At 39.4% G+C, this 19,540-nt stretch overlaps 1 protein-coding gene across 2 annotated transcripts in view; it reads left to right on the forward strand.

Moving 5' to 3' along the window:
• Positions 1-19,540, forward strand: part of zbtb20 (zinc finger and BTB domain containing 20) — a 54,483-nt gene that overhangs the window by 1,834 nt on the left and 33,109 nt on the right. Inside the window, exon 2 of one of the 2 annotated variants that reach the window (XM_014129335.3) lies at positions 1,749-1,855. The exons of the other annotated variant lie outside the window; for it this stretch is intronic. The gene's annotated coding sequence lies outside the window, so the exon portion shown is untranslated. The remainder of the gene's footprint in view (positions 1-1,748; positions 1,856-19,540) is intronic. 2 annotated transcript variants of the gene reach the window in all.

The raw sequence follows: 19,540 nt of genomic DNA on the forward strand, positions 1-19,540 counted from the left end.
ATATTAGACCAAACTCGGACTACACTATATGATCATATCTAACATCTACATTTTTTTCGCTGAAATATCAATTTTCCATAATGGTACAAATGTTGCAGGTTGAAGGGTTTTTTGGGTGAATAATAGGCTACTGTAGGGCTATATCACGTCGTCCATTATGTCAAACTTTATTGAATCAGTTAGAGATTGTTCACAATGTCCTTTTCGGATAATTACATTTTTAAGTAGAACTTGTTTCGGTTCGGCTTGTATCCCATTCACCGCCTACTTACTAATGGTTATAGACTACTATTGAGTATTTTCTGTCCTATAGACTATATATAATAGGCCTACTTTATATAGCTTGATATACCGGTAACTCCACAACAGAAACTTTGCTTGGCACTGTGAGTTGTGATGGATGACCGGCCACACGTTTGACCGCACATGTACACTGGCTGCTACTGACATGCGTGTGTTGCGTGTCGCATCTCCTCCTAAATACATGTAATTTGGTCGTTCTTGTGACGTCATAGACCACACCCAATGAACGTTAAATTGCGATCAGATATTTTGTGGATATATAAAAACAATTGGGCTCAGAAGTATCACTATGGATGTTCAATTACTATTATTATTATTATTATTAGTATTAATATTATTGAGGGTGCCGTAAATTGCTGGTATGCAGTCTGTGCTTTCAGAGAGGTGTGAATTGCTAAGCACCTATAACTCTGTGATTTTCATGAGGTTATATAGTTGACAGGTGTAACCTAAATCTTACACAGGCCTTTATGAAGTGAAAACATATTCAAGATTAATTCGCAGCCTTTCTTTGGACTGATGCCATCATGTCTCATTGTTGGGCCTATGCTGCATTGGAGGCCTAAGTCCTGCAAACTTTGGATAACAATCCCTTCACAGAATCCTGAAATTGGTATAGTCCTACATATGGCTAATAGATCTTCACTAAATGATCACGTGAATCATAGGCTGTTTTCTATATACATGATGAAGAATAGTATCATGTGTGCTGAACTGTAGTATAGCAAACATACATTGAGGTATCCTTTGTTTGAAATGCCTGTTGACAAGGAGCTTACTGATACACATCTTGAGCTAAGATAAAACTCATAACTCAAATGTACATTCTAAAGAATAATTGTACCCTCTAATTTTTCTGTATCATGATCCATTTTCGCTTTGATGATGAGATGGAGAGATGCTATTTTATGTTAACTATTTTGGTTTGATATGGCAAGTTTGGACTGAAAACATCCACTATTGTAGTGATTTGAGGATGTGTGCAGAGTATGCTATGATGGATGAAATTGTAGTTGTTGTAATAAGTGCCAGTATCGTGAAGTATTGCAATTGGTTGTTGTTTACTGGCTCATTTAGGCCTATTCTTTAGAGAGAGTTTGGCATCCAACATCCATCTATGCTGTTCCATTTCTGTTGAATCTGATTTTCATACAGAGTGTATTAATTGAACCACAACAGATAGTAAACTGGCCCAGTTGTCCCATTGTAATTGTAATAACAATAACAGTGTAACTACATGCACATCGTTACATAGTACCTACAACTATCACAACATATTTTCAGTTTGTGAAGGAAAAACCTGTTTCTTCTGGCTACAATTTAGAGAGGCTAGCAGAGTTCAAGGAGTTTGTTTGCAAACCAATGTCTTACACGAACTCTTCATATGAGCAATCACAACAAAAAAACTATTAAATGCAATAATTGATTCAGTATTTTGTCCATAGCGATAGTTCTGGATTGGCTCACGAAGGCACTGCCAGGACATCAAATGTGATCTGGGATGTCATTGCCAGGTGGGGAGGTTTCGGAGGCGTCCAGTTTAAATTGAAAGGTAAGCCATGTAGCCTATTTGTGCTAACAGAACAAAAGTATGATGAAAATGTAATGGTATACCCTTCAGCTCTCAAGGGTACCACGTGCTTGTTTGTGTAGTTCATTCCATAATCAAGCAATGGGTTCCAAATCTTGTTTAGAAATGTATTTGTTAATGGATTGTAACTATTACAAAGCTAGAGGAAAAAATGTATTTGCAGTTTTAGTATGACTTCCTCTCCTCTTTTGCTCAAGCACATAGAAAGGTTTCAGCCTCTCAGTTTTCATAGTTCCAACGTCCAACCAACTTAGAAGCCTGATGTTCAATCAAAGCTGCCTCCTTGCAGAGAGTGTTCTCCAGGGTTAGCAAGCCCAGCTGTCATCTCTCTGGCAACTGGTCACTCAAATATTGACATATTGAGATATTTGTAAATGGAGGACCCACTCTTATAGTGCCTCCCCTCCGCAGAACGCTGGGGCCTCCCCTTCTCTTCAGCACAGCAAGCCTTTAAACTGAAGACATAGAAAACCCTCAATTAGCTAAACAACAGCAGTGTTGTTCTCATTGGCTGAGTAAATCAGTAAATGTGAGACTGAGGTTCCCCGACACATTATGTAATGATATTTGAGCATTAGGCTATAATCAACTAAGAAACGTATAATCGTGTGTAATCTGGGGCACGGATGACAATATTGGTCATTTTTTTGAAAGCCCATTATAGGCCTTTCAGGAGCACGCTTTAAGATGTCATGCTGGAAATAGCTCATTTTAGTCCTGAAATATATCCTGACAATTTGAAGATGTGTAAAATTCAGTAACAAGTATACATTACCATATCATGTCCTCTTAATGATACTTAAAAAATATAATTTTATTTGTCACATGCACCCGAATACAACTTGTGAGGACTTTACAGTGAAATGCTTGATTATGAGCCCTTCCCAACAATGCAGAGTTTTAAAAAGAAAATAGTAACACAAGAAGAATAAAATAAAATACACGAGAATGGAGCTATATAAGGGAGTACCAGATCAATGTGGAGCTATATACAGGGAGTACCAGATCAATGTGGAGTTATATACAGGGAGTACCAGATCAATGTGGAGCTATATACAGGGAGTACCAGATCAATGTGGAGCTATATACAGGGAGTACCAGATCAATGTGGAGCTATATACAGGGAGTACCAGTACCAGATCAATGTGGAGCTATATACAGGGAGTACCAGTACCAGATCAATGTGGAGTTATATACAGGGAGTACCAGATCAATGTGGAGTTATATACAGGGAGTACCAGTATCAGATCAATGTGGAGCTATATACAGGGAGTACCAGTACCAGATCAATGTGGAGTTATATACAGGGAGTACCAGTACCAGATCAATGTGGAGCTATATACAGGGAGTACCAGATCAATGTGGAGCTATATACAGGGAGTACCAGTACCAGATCAATGTGGAGCTATATACAGGGAGTACCAGATCAATGTGGAGCTATATACAGGGAGTACCAGATAATGTGGAGCTATATACAGGGAGTACCAGTACCAGATCAATGTGGAGCTATATACAGGGAGTACCAGATCAATGTGGAGTTATATACAGGGAGTACCAGATCAATGTGGAGCTATATACAGGGAGTACCAGATCAATGTGGAGCTATATACAGGGAGTACCAGATCAATGTGGAGCTATATACAGGGAGTACCAGTACCAGATCAATGTGGAGCTATATACAGGGAGTACCAGATCAATGTGGAGCTATATACAGGGAGTACCAGATCAATGTAGAGCTATATACAGGGAGTACCAGTACCAGATCAATGTGGAGCTCTATACAGGGAGTACCAGATCAATGTGGAGCTATATACAGGGAGTACCAGTACCAGATCAATGTGGAGCTATATACAGGGAGTACCAGATCAATGTGGAGCTATATACAAGGAGTACCAGATCAATGTGGAGCTATATACAGGGAGTGCCAGATCAATGTGGAGCTATATACAGGGAGTACCAGTACCAGATCAATGTGGAGCTATATACAGGGAGTACCAGATCAATGTGGAGTTATATACAGGGAGTACCAGATCAATGTGGAGCTATATACAGGGAGTACCAGTACCAGATCAATGTGGAGCTATATACAGGGAGTACCAGATCAATGTGGAGTTATATACAGGGAGTACCAGATCAATGTGGAGCTATATACAGGGAGTACCAGTACCAGATCAATGTGGAGCTCTATACAGGGAGTACCAGATCAATGTGGAGCTATATACAGGGAGTACCAGTACCAGATCAATGTGGAGCTATATACAGGGAGTACCAGATCAATGTGGAGCTATATACAAGGAGTACCAGATCAATGTGGAGCTATATACAAGGAGTACCAGATCAATGTGCAGAAGTACGAGGTATTTGAGGTAGATATGCACATGCGTTCAGGGTAAAGTGACTAGGCATCAGGATAGATAATAATAAGGTTTTTGAGGTAGATATGTACATGAAGGCAGGGTAAAGTGACTAGACATCAGGATAGATAATAATAAGGTATTTGAGGTAGATATGTACATGCGTTCAGGGTAAAGTGACTAGGCATCAGGATAGATAATAATAAGGTATTTGAGGTAGATATGTACATGCGTTCAGGGTAAAGTGACTAGACATCAGGATAGATAATAATAAGGTATTTGAGGTAGATATGTACATGCGTTCAGGGTAAAGTGACTAGACATCAGGATAGATAATAATAAGGTATTTGAGGTAGATATGCACATGCGTTCAGGGTAAAGTGACTAGACATCAGGATAGATAATAATAAGGTATTTGAGGTAGATATGTACATGCGTTCAGGGTAAAGTGACTAGGCATCAGGATAGATAATAATAAGGTATTTGAGGTAGATATGTACATGCGTTCAGGGTAAAGTGACTAGACATCAGGATAGATAATAATAAGCTATTTGAGGTAGATATGTACATGCGTTCAGGGTAAAGTGACTAGACATCAGGATAGATAATAATAAGGTATTTGAGGTAGATATGTACATGCGTTCAGGGTAAAGTGACTAGGCATCAGGATAGATAATAATAAGGTATTTGAGGTAGATATGTACATGCGTTCAGGGTAAAGTGACTAGACATCAGGATAGATAATAATAAGGTATTTGAGGTAGATATGTACATGCATTCAGGGTAAAGTGACTAGACATCAGGATAGATAATAATAAGGTATTTGAGGTAGATATGTACATGAAGGCAGGGTAAAGTGACTAGACATCAGGATAGATAATAATAAGGTATTTGAGGTAGATATGTACATGCATTCAGGGTAAAGTGACTAGACATCAGGATAGATAATAATAAGAGTCAAATAAAGAACAGAGTAGCAGCCCTTTGGAATATGAACATGTAAAGAGTAGCCTTTACCTAAAGTTCAAGCAGAGGAGGAAAAGTGAGCTTAAAATATTTTATTCAGTAGTAATTGTCTGAGCATATCCTCTATGAAATGATTTAAGCTTAATAGTGCTATTTTCCCTACATTGTGTGACACAGATTTCTCTCACAGGCCTAGCCTACATGCAGAAATGTTGCCACACTCTGCTACATAGAAGTTGGTGGACTTGTATTTTGGCTGTTGATATGATTTGTAATTATTTAAACATTCCTAGTTTTGTATTTGCTGTTTAAAACTTTTGTACTTAGCGTATTGTAGTGTCGTTGCCATTAGCAACCATTATTTGACTACTGCCAAGGACATATGCCTAGTAGGCCAAGGAGGTAATAAGCGTGTGTCTACGTCATGTGAAAGTGTTGGAAAGAAAGTTGAGGGGTATGTGCCTTCCATTGCTAAGTGTACTACAACCAGTGCTATGGGAGTTACTCTATTTTCACAGGAAGTAGAGTCGTTAACACATGTTACTGATGGAAAATATGGAGGAGGGTAAAACCACAACACTATGTGATCACTAGGCTTGATCATTTATTTGACAAAACTATTAAACTTCACAATAGTGACAAGCTTGTAAACTACCAAACTCTGGTAATTGACTGGTTAGTTGGCGTTCAAGCTATCTGAGCAGATTGCTGGCTGCTGTTAACATTCTTACCCTGTGACAGTCACTTAGCCGTCTAATCCTGACCTGAGAAATGGTCATATAACTCAAATAATACTTGAGATGGCAAAACCCAACTGGTTCATCAAGTATCGGTGAGAATTTGTTGAAAGGATTTCAGTTAGGCAATATTCTAGTTTATTTATTTGCCAGTACTCTGTCAGTCAGTTTTCTGTGCCAGATCTAAGGTGACTGCTTCTTAAAATGTACAGTGAATCGGCTTGATCGTCAGATAGATAGGGTGAATTCAACCAAACCCACGCTGCAGCCAAGCCGCACCATGGAAAATAACATTTCCTTTTTTATGTAATGTGATTTGTTAGACAAGTTTGAGTAAAAAAAACAAAAAATAAACATTATTATTCAAACCATGCATTTTCTCAGCACTCCCCCCCCCAAAAAAAATACCACAGTGGGGGTGTCATAGGATTGGCAAACATAGCACTAACACTTGTTAAAATATTTAGTGAACTTTAAGGTAGATTGTCATTTCTCTCATGTGAAGATCTAAGGACTTTGTAACGTACAGCCATTTATTGTTTCAGAATCTATTTTATCCTGTACGGTAGTGTCTCTGTACTTTCTTTGTCAAACGTATTGTGATGTGCTTGAATTCCTTAAACATGTATTTTATTTGGGCTAAAGACAGGGGCATGTAAATACTTTCTTCTCCATCTTACTCTTTAAACATACACAAGGGCTCAGGAATTTCACTGATGCCAAAAATATATCTTGGTTTCTAATAGGGAAATTGTATGTTTGCCAAGGTGCATGTGTGTCCTTAGCTAACCCTTCTACCCATATGGTTTTCTACAAGTCATGGTTAGATCACTGTGTATTCAAAAGGGAAAGTATCTGGAGATGGTTTAAGAAAATAAATAAAATAGAGACTCTTCTGTAACTTTTTGTGGATAATGCCAGAGTAAGTTTATATTCTATTTGTTTACACCTAGGCCTCCTGAAAAGACGTTTAGGCCCCATGCTAGTGAAAAACACTCAGCATAGTGGCCAAAATTGTATGACGGACTAGCCTACAGGTCATTAAAAAAGGCACAGTGACATTGGTGTGCAGTGGAAAAACCTGAGACGTATTATCGACACAATGGCATTTGTGTTGTAAAGCCAGAGTTGACCCACAAAAGTAAAGGCTATTAGGACTTTCCACACCTCATTGTTACTTTATTATTAATAGGGTAGCAATTCGTTTTTTTGGAAATAGCTGACAGTCATATCTTTAGATGTTTTGTTTTACCCATGAAAACAGTTAGACCTGCTATTATTATGAAATCCTATTTGTTTATGCACAAACAAATCTATCTTTTCCTAATGAGTATCCACTGAAGAAACAGACGGTCTCCGATTTCTGCATTATTGTTCTTTACGAACACTTCCTGCATGAAATGAATCACGATTATCAAATTATACTGATCATAGACACTTTATAGAAGCTTGCTTCCCGGTATTATTTTTAGGAAGGTGTGCTGACTGATTCAGACAATTAAACATCTAGGTAGCTAACATTTTAGGCAGATTTTGACACGTGTGCTTTCTTGTAAGGGTAAGAGAGAACAGGTAACAATGGGGATATGGCCTTACGATCCAGACACACTGTTATTTTTCTTTCAAGTGAACCATGTTTGTTTCTAAGAATTTCTGCTCTCTACTTGCCTTTACATGTTGTATCAACTTGCATGTCTTGCACAGTAAAAGCAGCTTGTCTTACGTGTTTAATCTCTTATCGATTGTTTTGCTGTGTGGGATAATTAATGGCAATATGTTCATGCAAGCTATGGTGGCCTGCTGTAGGACATTTTACACTGAAAAGGACAATTACATTTAGCCCAAGGAAATATTTGGCATAATGACATATACAGTTCCTTCAGAAAGTACTCACACCACTTTACTTTTTCCACATTTTGTTGTGTTACAGCCTGAATTTAAAATGTATTACATTTAGATTTTTTTGTCTCTAGTCTGCATACAATAGCACATAATGTCAAAGTGGAATTATGTTTTTTGAATATTTTTTTTTACATATGAATAACAAATGAAAAGCTCAAATGTCTTAAGTCAATAAGTATTCAACCCCTTTGTTATGGCAATCCTTAATAAGTTCAGGAGTAAACATTTAGATTATTGTGATTTTGCTATCCATTGTAAATGTTTGTGGTCTTATGTAGCCAAATTGTATCTATGATCATATGTTATCCATTCATGCTTTTTATATGTTCTATTTATATCTGTAAATTAACCAATGAAATCAAGCCACACCCAGCCATGATTAAAGACACCTGTGTGTCCTTTGAAACGATATAAACTAGTGACCTGCAGTGTTTGTCATTATACCCTGATGAAGACAGCTTGTCTGTTGAAACGTTAGTTATTAGGTTATTACATTTTTGCATCTGAGCTCCTAGAGTGTGCGCCTCTCCTTTTCTTTTTCAAGTGTTCTACCCCGCTAGCCAGCACCTCGCCTAAACAGGTGTTCTACCCCGCTAGCCAGCACCTCGCCTAAACAGGTGTTCTACCCCGCTAGCCAGCACCTCGCCTAAACAGGTGTTCTACCCCGCTAGCCAGCACCTCGCCTAAACAGGTGTTCTACCCCGCTAGCCAGCACCTCGCCTAAACAGGTGTTCTACCCCGCTAGCCAGCACCTCGCCTAAACAGGTGTTCTACCCCGCTAGCCAGCACCTCGCCTAAACAGGTGTTCTACCCCGCTAGCCAGCACCTTGCCTAAACAGGTGTTCATTTCTTTTGCCTCCAGTAAAAATGTGCTTAACATGTCATGTAATAAGTTCGATGGACTCACTCTGTGTGCAATAATAGTTTTGAACATGATTTTTGAATGACTACCTCATCTCTGTATCCCACACATACAATTGTCGGTAAGGTCCCTCAGTCAAGCAGTGAGGCATTTTCACAAATAAGGGGGCCTATTGGTAGATGGGTAAAAATACATGAATATCCCTTTGAGTATGGTGAAGTTTTTTTATTCTACTTTGGATGGTGTATCAATACACCCAGTCACTACAAAGATACAGGCGTCCTTCCTAACTCATTTGCCGGAGAGGAAGGAAACCGCATCAGGGATTTCACTATGAGGCCAATGGTGATTTTAAAACAGTTACATAGTTTTAATGGCTGTGATAGGAGAAAACTGGGGATGGATCAACAACATTGTACTTACTCCACAATACTAACCTAATTGACAGTGTGAATAGATGTAAGGCTGTAACACAACAAAATGTGGAATAAGGTGAGGGGTATGAATACTTTCTGAAGGTGCAGTACATGTAGCTGGTCAAGGTTTTATTTGTTCACTGACTATTTGTGTCTGCAACGGCCTTACACATTATCCAGTGGTTGTGCAAATGATAGTATTTTGCTACCTAGCCTAAATCACACTCAAATGTATTGTCATTAAATGTATTGATTTAAGAAATACAGTACATTTGGCATGTCGTCTTGTGAAGATGATAGCAGCTAGACTTAAACTATTTCATAATTTGGTTGTTGCGCTTTTCTTAACAGTTTCTGTTGATCAACAACAAAATATTTGTGTTCACGATTAGCCTACATACCTCTTTATATAATATAATTTAAACTTTATTTTACCAGGTTTGTCAAATTTGTCTTATTTAGGGACTTTTTAAGAGTCCCTCTGTCATTATAAATTGGTTTATGGTTTAATGGATTAGTAAACTTTTAGTACAACACTGTAGTCATCACAGATTATACAGTATGTTTGTCTCTTGATAGTTCACCCTTGCTATTAGCCTAAATCACGGCGCTATTTTCTGAAACAAGCAATGAGCTTCTGGCTCGTGGCTTCATTATTGTGAAATAGCTGGCTTTCTTAACAAGTTACCCTTGCAACACAGTTATTAATCTATGGGTCAAGTTTATAAAGACCTTATATTTTCAGATTGTCAGTATGCATCTACCCATTCTGCAATAACAGAAAACAATACCTTTGTTTCCTGAATGACAAATACTTTATTAGTGTATGTTTGTGTATGTGTGTTTTTAAATGTTCTCTATCTCTGATGCAATGTGTAATTGGGACTAAACTTTTGTAGATCGTTACAGAAGCTGCATGAGAAACTGGCCAGCAGGCCATTGGCACCAAAGTAAGGCGAGATTTCATCTGCAAGCATAACAATTATAGAGAGGTCAAAGGTTATGAGAGCTAACAAGATACAGTGGCACTGTATCTCTTTCATACAACATACCCGTCTTCAGAAGTCTATGTTGTGTATGGCTTTGGAGTGTGGTATGGTGTAAAGCATTGACATCGCGCTTTGAATGTAAAATCTATGATTGTTTTTTCAGATTCCTCATTACGTCCTATAGTACAAGTGATTACTGTTTCTCTTGAATATATATTTTCCTTTTTTTCCCCCTCCAAATTTAGCCGTTGCTATGGACACCTGCCATGCCTAAATAATAAGACTTATTTGTGCAACTATCTGCTTCTGACTTAAAGTATTTTAAAGACTGTCCATGAATGGTCAAATGCTTAATCTTTTGAATGACTTTGTGAAAAACCCAAACCCAATAAAGTTAGCATATTGAAAGGCAACCAATCATGGGATTCAAACAGCATCCTGATATTGACTGGTTTTACTAGTATGTAGTAAGCCTACTGCAAGATTAACTTGGTCAATGGTTTGACAATAATTAATGGTTGAGCCTCAACTTTGTTTTGAGTTCAGATCTTAATGATTGTTAAGATATTCAAGACAATTGAGATATGCGTAAGTATTTATGATAAAATGTCATGAATGCGAATTAATTAATACTAGGAACAAAGTACAAGGGGTGTTATTGCCACCGGGGCCCACCGATTTAACTGATAAACTGCTTACTGACTATACACTGTAACGGGTTTACAAACGCCTTAGCTATGTTGACAATGGCTTGGTTTGGCTTGAAAAGTTTTTTTTCTCCTTGTCATATACAGCTGATGCGAGAAGGAATACAATGTGGCTGCTATGAAAGTGAACTGTGTTTATGTGTGATCAGGGGTGTATGCTCTCAACCTGTGTGCACCGAGGTTGTAAACTTTCATTCATAGGCTAGGTTGTAGAAACTTCATGATGGGTAAAGGGAAAATTTGAATATCATGTAGTAGCCTAAATCTATCGATATTAATTGAACTGGGTGAATGGAATAATAGAAATATGCTGTAATAGAAATGAGGCCAATCTCATCAACAACAAAAAATTGTCCTTCCTTATTTTGTAAGGCACCGACTGCCACTGAGCTACCTCTATTTGAAGTATTTGAAAATATTTTCAAATAACTTTCTATAAATAGCCAAAACGATTTTCAAATACTTATTTCCAAAGACTTATTTCAAATACCCCTAGGAGCAAACTGACCTGGGTTCAAATGCATGTAGTATTTAAATATTTTTATTTGAAAATACACTTGTCTGTGTATTTGAGTATTTTCAAATATGCCAATACTTTCCAAGTGTATCTACAAATACAATCCAATATTCAACTACTTGTATTTTCAAAGAAGAAACAACAAAATACTTAAACCAAAATGTCTATGAAATACCCTAAATAGTATTTGAACCCAAATCTGAATGTGGTTACTAAAATCCGATTTGGATATATTTTGCTGTTTTTGCAGCATGAAATTTAGATGTTGTCCATTTTGGGTGGTGTTTTTTTTTTTTTTTTTTTGCTAAATGCTAACTACCGTTTGGATAAGCTTGAAATCGATTGGTGGAAGTTGCACCTTTTTTATGTATAATGCAGGTATTGGGGACGACATCCATACAAGCATTATTATCAGATTTTTACCCCAACATAGTGTGAAATACACAAATAAACAGTAGCCTAAATGTAGGTACATTTTTATAGGTGGCAATGAGGAGATTCTGGGGAAGCCAGAGAGGAAGAGGCGAAGCAAGAGGGCTGACTTCGCCCAAAATCTTTCCACCATGAAAATAAACCGTTATCAAGTAGAAGTGGGGATTTTTTGCTTTGCAGGTCAATGGGAGAGTGTCGAGTTTTGTCATCATAAAATGTAATTGCTAATTTGCTACATGAAACTTATTTGATCAAATAGAAGTTTTGTCATTTTTAGGTTGCAACTTTGTGCCTGTTGTTGTGCCTGTTGTTCACATGCGAACCTGCGAATTGGCTAAAATATTCCCGCCTCCTCCCGCCTGCTTTCTGCCTTTGTGGAAATTTATTCCAGTCACTTGTCACTATATAGATGCTCATTTTGGTCGAACTCTGACCTAATCTATGTGCTTTTAAAGGAATAGTTCACTATAATAGCATATCTGTGTCACGTAATCATCTTAGTATTTTCAATATTTTCGACGAGTTCTGTACCTTTATCTTGTTTTTCTTGCAAACATTTGCATTGGTCATTGTTGGAAAAAACAGCAAAATCAGCTATTATCTACCAAATTTTTGCAAATTAACTATACAGTAATGGTGGATTGGAGACTGTAATTAAGGAAAATAATTCAGCAATACAGACTTATCTGCTTCAGGGTGTAATTTAAAGTTATTAAGTTATTCATTAGACTTCATTGTGTTGAAGTACTTTTGAAGTCTGAATGATTTTGGATCAATGAGATTGACAATAACAGTGAGTTAGCCAGCTAGCTGAGGTTGGTTAATGAATTAGCTATCTTATCATGAAACGTCACGACTTGTAAACTAGGGGCACAAAGATGATACCAGATTCTCCCACTTGTATTTCCGACTTGGAAGCTCACGTGAACAGTTTTTCAACATCAGACTGGTAATCCAATAATTCCAATATATATAGCAATATATCCATCGCAAGTAAGAGCATTCAAATGAAATGTACAGCAGCCCTGTTCACATACCTCATGTAGCCTACTACGTAGCTTGGTCTAGTAGTCTTTGTGCTGAGAATTAGTCCAGTGGTGGAAAAAGTAACCAATTGTCCTACTTGAGTAAAAGTAAATCTACCTTAATAGAAAATGACTCAAGTAAAAGTGAAAGTCACCCTGTAAAATAGTACTTGAGTAAAACTCTACAAGTATTTGGTTTTAAATATACTTAAGTATCAAAAGTAAATGTAATTGCCAAAATATACTTATGTGTCAAAAGTAAAAGTATAAATCATTTCAAATTCCTTGTATTAAGCTAACCAGGCGGCATCTTTTTATTTTTAATTGACGGATAGCCAGGGGCACGCACCAACAATCAGATATCATTTACAAACTAAGCTTGTGTTTAGTGAGTCTACCAGATCAGAGGCAGGAGGGATGACCAGGGATGTTCTCTGTTTAGTGAGTCCTCCAGATCAGAGGCAGGAGGGATGACCAGGGATGTTCTCTGTTTAGTGAGTCCACCAGATCAGAGGCAGGAGGGATGACCAGGGATGTTCTCTGTTTAGTGAGTCCACCAGATCAGAGGCAGGAGGGATGACCAGGGATGTTCTCTGTTTAGTGAGTCCTCCAGATCAGAGGCAGGAGGGATGACCAGGGATGTTCTCTGTTTAGTGAGTCCTCCAGATCAGAGGCAGGAGGGATGACCAGGGATGTTCTCTGTTTAGTGAGTCCACCAGATCAGAGGCAGGAGGGATGACCAGGGATGTTCTCTGTTTAGTGAGTCCTCCAGATCAGAGGCAGGAGGGATGACCAGGGATGTTCTCTGTTTAGTGAGTCCTCCAGATCAGAGGCAGGAGGGATGACCAGGGATGTTCTCTGTTTAGTGAGTCCACCAGATCAGAGGCAGGAGGGATGACCAGGGATGTTCTCTGTTTAGTGAGTCCTCCAGATCAGAGGCAGGAGGGATGACCAGGGATGTTCTCTGTTTAGTGAGTCCACCAGATCAGAGGCAGGAGGGATGACCAGGGATGTTCTCTTGATAAGTGTGTGAATTAGACAATTTTCTTGTCCTGCTAAGGATTCAAAATGTTACGAGTTCTTGTGAGTTTCAGGTAAAATTAGTGGAGTAAAAAGTACATCATTTTCTTTAAAAATGTAGTGAAGTAAAAGTTGTCAAAATTATAAATAGTAAAGTACAGATACCCCCAAAAACTACTTAAGTATAACTTTCAAGTATTTTTACTTAAGTACTTTACGCCACTAAATTAGTCCTATTCAATAGTGGGGTTGGCATGTGGAGGAACAAGTTGATCAAGAAGAACGCCTACGTCCACTTTGTGCTTGAGTAGCAAGTCACATTGGGCTCCCTAGTGGCGCAGCGGTCTAAGGCACTGCATCTCAGTGCTAGAGGCGTTACTACAGACCCTGTGTCAGCGGTCTAAGGCTCTGCATCTCAGTGCTAGAGGCGTTACTACAGACCCTGGGTCAGCGGTCTAAGGCACTGCATCTCAGTGCTAGAGGCGTTACTACAGACCCTGGGTCAGCGGTCTAAGGCACTGCATCTCAGTGCTAGAGGCGTTACTACAGACCCTGGGTCAGCGGTCTAAGGCACTGCATCTCAGTGCTAGAGGCGTTACTACAGACCCTGGGTCAGCGGTCTAAGGCACTGCATCTCAGTGCTAGAGGCGTTACTACAGACCCTGGGTCAGCGGTCTAAGGCACTGCATCTCAGTGCTAGAGGCGTTACTACAGACCCTGGGTCAGCGGTCTAAGGCACTGCATCTCAGTGCTAGAGGCGTCACTACAGACCCTGGGTCAGCGGTCTAAGGCACTGCATCTCAGTGCTAGAGGCGCCACTACAGACCCTGGGTCAGCGGTCTAAGGCACTGCATCTCAGTGCTAGAGGCGTTACTACAGACCCTGGGTCAGCGGTCTAAGGCACTGCATCTCAGTGCTAGAGGTGTCACTACAGACCCTGGGTCAGCGGTCTAAGGCACTGCATCTCAGTGCTAGAGGCGTCACTACAGACCCTGGGTCAGCGGTCTAAGGCACTGCATCTCAGTGCTAGAGGCGTCACTACAGACCCTGGGTCAGCGGTCTAAGGCACTGCATCTCAGTGCTAGAGGCGTCACTACAGACCCTGGGTCAGCGGTCTAAGGCACTGCATCTCAGTGCTAGAGGCGTTACTACAGACCCTGGGTCAGCGGTCTAAGGCACTGCATCTCAGTGCTAGAGGCGCCACTACAGACCCTGGGTCAGCGGTCTAAGGCACTGCATCTCAGTGCTAGAGGCGTCACTACAGACCCTGGGTCAGCGGTCTAAGGCACTGCATCTCAGTGCTAGAGGCGTCACTACAGACCCTGGGTCAGTTCCAGGCTGTATCACAATTGGCCCAGCATCGTCCGGGTTAGGATTTGGCGGGCGAGGCTGTCTTTGTAAATAAGAATTTGTTCTTAACTGACTTGCCTAGTTAAATAAAGGTTAAATAAAAAACGTTGGCTACACTGCCCCCTGGTGGAACATCAAGTGTTGACATCACTACTGAAGTCTTTTAATATGGCCATTCAAACAAACGACTCTTTACCTTTGTTATCTCAAGATCATGGGAAACTGTGTCCATGTGGTGATCAGGAGATACGTTTCTCATTATCTGGAAGCTATCCATGCAGGTATTGCATGGATACCAACTCTGAACGTTGGTATCCATGCACCTGTCAGTATCTCGGTTGAATACTTATTGAATACTTATTGACTCACGACTTTTCAGCTTTTAATTTGTAATTAATTTGTAGAAATTTTGAAGAACATAATACCACTTTGACATTATGGGGTATTGTGTGTATGCCAGTGACAAAAAAAAATCTAAACGTAATCCAGGCTGTAAATTCAGGCTGTAACAAAACAGAATGTGGAAAAAGTCAAGGGTTGTGAATATGTTATAGATTGATGCATAACGTAACTTCTCAGTAGGGCTTCATTTCTGAGATGCTATGGCAATAGCTTTCTACAATGTTTGGTGAGTTCCTAACCTAACATTTTGTTGTAATTCTAGTCAGTCATATCAACAGCCTCACCCTGCCTTCGTTTGGTAATCTGAGGGATTGACCAGGGAAATGTAACCGCTGTGACATTCATAGATATGGATGCATGGATTGACAGTGCTAATGATAAAACATTTTTTTTGAAGCTATACATTGTTTTCAAAGATTCAAATGACCAAAGAACATTAACAATTGAGTAAGATTACCTTAGATTAGAACATGACCTAACCCTCAGGGGTCGGGCAGGGGCAATCATTACCTAACCCTCAGGGGTCGGGCAGGGGCAATCATTACCTAACCCTCAGGGGTCGGGCAGGGGCAATCATTACCTAACCCTCAGGGGTCGGGCAGGGGCAATCATTACCTAACCCTCAGGGGTCGGGCAGGGGCAATCATTACCTAACCCTCAGGGGTCGGGCAGGGGCAATCATTACCTAACCCTCAGGGGTCGGGCAGGGGCAATCATTACCTAACCCTCAGGGGTCGGGCAGGGGCAATCATTACCTAACCCTCAGGGGTCGGGCAGGGGCAATCATTACCTAACCCTCAGGGGTCGGGCAGGGGCAATCATGACCTAACCCTCTTTTTGTTGGGGGCGGGGGCGGCAATCATCTCATTTATCATTTATGAAATCATTCTCATGTTTTGAGTGGTGGTATTGCTTTGACTTAAATGGCCTGTAGTATTGGCACGTACTGTACCAATTACTATACCTTTATAAACATGCCAATCGTGTATGTTTCAACTTCGTTTTGGCCAACACGTTATTAAAATTAGAAACATTTGTAAGGAATGTTAGACTACACAGCACATCACGACAATGTGGCCTTATTTGGGGGGTATTTTTATATATTTTGAAGCTGTGTGTAGGTGTTTTGTTAATGTTGTTTGATGGATTTTCTGACATCAGAGTTCATATGCAGACCAAAGGTTAATCAATTAAAACCTGAGATTGAGTTGTTGTTTTCCAGTATGGGTGCATTGAGTGTATTATCAGGTCATTTTCATGTTTATAGTTAATAGCACAAGGGCTTGATTTTAAACCACTCAACTGTAATAAGAGATGTAGTACTGTATATTGCTCATTAATTTAATTACCCAACAGAATGTTGTTGGGAGAGAACTGAACATTCAATTGCCAATAATTTATTCAGATCAGAGTGGCATTTGCAGTATTGTTCAGATGTAGTATACAAATTCTTCAGATGATGTGGTATACAAATTGTTCAGATGATGTGGTATATAAATTGTTCAGATGATGTGGTATACAAATTCTTCAGATGTGGTATACAAATTGTTCAGATGATGTGGTATACAAATTGTTCAGATGATGTGGTATACATATTGTTCAGATGATGTGGTATACATATTGTTCATATGATGTGGTATACAAATTGTTCAGATGATGTGGTATACATATTGTTCAGATGATGTGGTATACATATTGTTCAGATGATGTGGTATACATATTGTTCAGATGATGAGGTATACATATTGTTCAGATGATGTGGTATACATATTGTTCAGATGATGTGGTATACAAATTGTTCAGATGATGTGGTATACATATTGTTCAGATGATGAGGTATACATATTGTTCAGATGATGAGGTATACATATTGTTCAGATGATGTGGTATACATATTGTTCAGATGATGTGGTATACATATTGTTCATATGATGTGGTGTACATATTGTTCAGATGATGTGGTATACATATTGTTCAGATGATGAGGTATACATATTGTTCAGATGATGTGGTATACATATTGTTCAGATGATGTGGTATACATATTGTTCAGATGATGAGGTATACATATTGTTCAGATGATGTGGTATACATATTGTTCAGATGATGAGGTGTACATATTGTTCAGATGATGAGGTATACATATTGTTCAGATGATGTACAATGTGGCTCCCTGCGGTGAATGAATAGATGTAGACCTATGTGTATTTTGTTATTCAAGTTATTCAAATCATTTTGGAATGTATGTATGTCAAACTATAGAAAGGCTGTGATGAAACAGTAAGCCTGCTGCCCACTGGGTTTGACCTCTGTCAAACTGTACCTCAGTGACAGCAACAATATTGTAACAGAATTTTTTTTAAAGTCTAAATCACATTTGCTACTCTTATGACATTTGTGACTATAATTATTTAATCTGGTGTGAAAAAGGTTTTGGGGCAATTTTGTCAGTGTTCAAATACTTACCCTACCATTCATAAGTGTTGAAAGCTGACCCATTTTTCTTAGGCTTCATTTTTGGCAGTAGAAATAACAATCGTGATGAAATGATGGTTGAACCAGATTGTTTTTACAGATTTGATAGATTTCCTTTTACTTTACAGTTATTGATAGTATTCATGTGCCACAACAAAAAGTAGCAAAACACTGCATGCTGCGTTGTCTGTTTGCTGTTAACACTAAATAGAATCAGAATAGGCCAGAATATCCTTCTGAATGGTACAGTAGGCACAACACAATACACATCGCAGATTATTCATCGCCCAAGGAAACAAATGGGTTGGTTCATTTCCATTAAAATCCCTCTGTAGGCTCACATGTATCAAGGAGAAAATATATGCTTGTGGTGTGTATTGTAAGTCACATTTGCATATTCAAGATGTATATTATTCACATGGCTAACATCGTCTCCTTTCACAAACCCGCCTCTCATCTCTGTCCTCAACCCCATCCCGCACCCCCACCTTCTTTTCATTTTCCCCCTAGATTAAACTGATTTCCAAATTTGGCGCAGTATTCTTCATGAGGTTGCCAACTAATTAAGGCAGGCTAGGCAGCTCTGATTAACCTGAAGTCAGACTGGTGATGCTGCTCTCTTCCCTTCTCTCCTCCTTTTTTTCCTCCTGTGGTCTTTGTTGTGGCAGCAGGGCATGGCACTGGCAGTCTGGAGCATTGTGTCTGATTTCTAGCAGACGAACTGACCTCTGGGGACTTATTGACAGCTAACTCTACAGAGAGGGACACAGTGCAGTGCAGGGAGAGAGAGAGCGAGAGAAAGAGAAAGGGAGAGCTGTGGAAAGGCTTGGGGAAGATCAATATCAGACACATAAATGCATTATAATAGTATAGTTTGATTCCCTCTGAACAGGGATGAAAATACAAAATTATACAGATTTGGCAGAGGCATAAGTAGTGGAAGAAAATGGCTGCCTCCAAAAAGGATCTAATTAATTTTGAAGGATCATCATCAGCCCCTTTCGTCCAAGGCAGGGGAGGGAGGAGGGAGACCCCTGGACTGATTAGCATTCACTGCAGGTAGGAGCTGGCTGCTGCTCACCCACTGTGTCACAGCTAAAATGGAATCACTGTTGTGAGTGGCAGTCTGGGCAGCAGAAGTCTGCTTCCCTTAGTCTGCTCCTTTGTGCCCCTATTCACCTCACTTCAACGCTCAGGCAGGTGGATTTACATGTCTAGATTGCAACTGAGACCAGGGAGGAAGTAAATATGCTTGTGTTGTCTAAAACTGGCCCTGGAGAGGCCTTTGTCATCAGGTCACCATAGAATGACACTAACCTGACGTTAACACACTATTAAACCTGCATTCACTGGCTTTTGTAAACTAGTGAAATTTCCCTCTTGATTTCAGCACTTTGTGACACTTTTAAAAAATAACTAGAAAAAGGCCCCTTAATGTTCTTTCTATTATTTTGCTAAAGTTAAAAGTGAGTGAGGGAGTGCATACTGTGCG

Source organism: Salmo salar, chromosome 11 (genome assembly GCF_965601325.2).
Source record: "Salmo salar chromosome 11, fSalSal1, whole genome shotgun sequence".
Lineage (NCBI taxonomy): Eukaryota > Metazoa > Chordata > Actinopteri > Salmoniformes > Salmonidae > Salmo > Salmo salar.